This window comes from Belonocnema kinseyi, chromosome 2 (assembly GCF_010883055.1).
Source record: "Belonocnema kinseyi isolate 2016_QV_RU_SX_M_011 chromosome 2, B_treatae_v1, whole genome shotgun sequence".
NCBI lineage: Eukaryota > Metazoa > Arthropoda > Insecta > Hymenoptera > Cynipidae > Belonocnema > Belonocnema kinseyi.
The window spans coordinates 1,923,932-1,925,652 of record NC_046658.1 but is presented as its reverse complement, the minus strand read 5'-3'; positions in this window follow the sequence as shown (position 1 = coordinate 1,925,652).

The following is a 1,721-nucleotide window of genomic DNA, read 5'->3' as shown; positions in this document are numbered from 1 at the left end:
CGATATTTTATTTACAAAAAAAGTTCTTAGGTTCAAAAAAACATTCAGTGAACTGAAAAACTGTGGTCGGTATTATAGGTATTTAGCTGTGTCACATGCCCTCAACTACATTTTTCTTACAATATTTTATTGCTCTTATTTGTTGCAACAATCTCATATTTACAAAAAACTGTAACGTACCTATTATTAATGATTACTTGTTACAATTATATTTGTGCAAAACACCTTATGTAAAACGAGTTTTCAATTTCATCAGGCTCGAGCACTGTCGGACGGTGTGATGGCCATCGCTTCGTCCAGCGCTTCGGTGGGGGAACTGCTTGGTGGATTCCTTTTCTAGTCGTAAGGTTCGCTGCTGACTGGCGTTGATTTGAAAATCAACTACCGCGGTTATTTGAATCTTTATATTAATCACAGGCGATGAAATGAAGAATCTCACCAGTTAAATAGGTCATTTTAAATGAATAACTTTATTCCTTAAACTTTACACATTAATCCATGGGACACACACACAACAGTTAATATAAACTTTTTATTATTATTATTAAATTCTATATCTAACTTCACTCAATGTTAGATATAAACTAGATTCGACGACTACACTAAGTTACGCGGAACTTATACATTTTAGATTCTACTTTCTATATCAAATATTTAAGATCTCGAGTGACGCGGTTTCAATGAATATCAACGATTCAAGGATATCTGCCGTTCCTCCCCGAGTCACATATATATTTATAATTTTGCATTTTCGGATTACGTGCAAGGGTAACATTAGAGTAGGGGAGTCAAGTGCAATCCCTTGACGTTGAGCTTGACCAATAGGAGCTCGCTAACGAATTCCGTAACTTATCAAGCTGACCACGTAGGCCCGGCGTACGTGACTTTTAATAAGGCTACATTTTCATGTATACTATTTTATCTTATTAGGTTTATGAAGGAAATTATTTTATCCTAAAATTAAAGAAGAGAGAGAGAGAGAGAATGTTGAAGAGTTTATACTAACATTCTAAATAACCTTGATAAGCAATTTCATAAAACAATTATTAATTTTTTATACGAATGTAAATTAACTCGTATCTTACGATGAAGAAAGTTTCTTCTTTATCTACTGAGATTATAAAATCAACGAGTTTAATCGACGGCAATACGCAAGCCGTCACACACGTACATACAACTTGTACCGTCTGTTGTGCCCAGAATAAGCACCTGACCAAACAAATTTTGGGGAATTTTTTGCTTATTTTTTTGTGCACCCCCGCCCCCCCCCCACAAAATTAACTACAATTCTCGCGGGACACCCTGTATATGTAAGAAATAATTTTTTCTTTCAATCCCAAATAATTGATTATATTTCTTATAAAGTAATTATATTAGTCTCAAGTAATAAAATATAGTGAAGCTATCGACATTTACTGATTATATAAATAAACCCAAGCTGATAAAATGGTAAAAACAGACTAGTACTTAAACGAGACCGGTACTAGGACACTTGCGGACAGATGGCGCTATCAGTAAGGGGCTACCAGCCCAACAGGTGGCGCCACTGACAAAGGGAGGGTCATTTTTGTGCTTAGTGACTGACATTCGTTAAAACAGTGAGGTCGGTAATGGCGATTCCTGATGAGAAAGCATTGCACCATCGACTGGTAAAACAGAGAAGGTCGGTAATTTGAATGTTATTTTGTATGCTAAATCGGTAAAACCGTGAATTTAGTAAC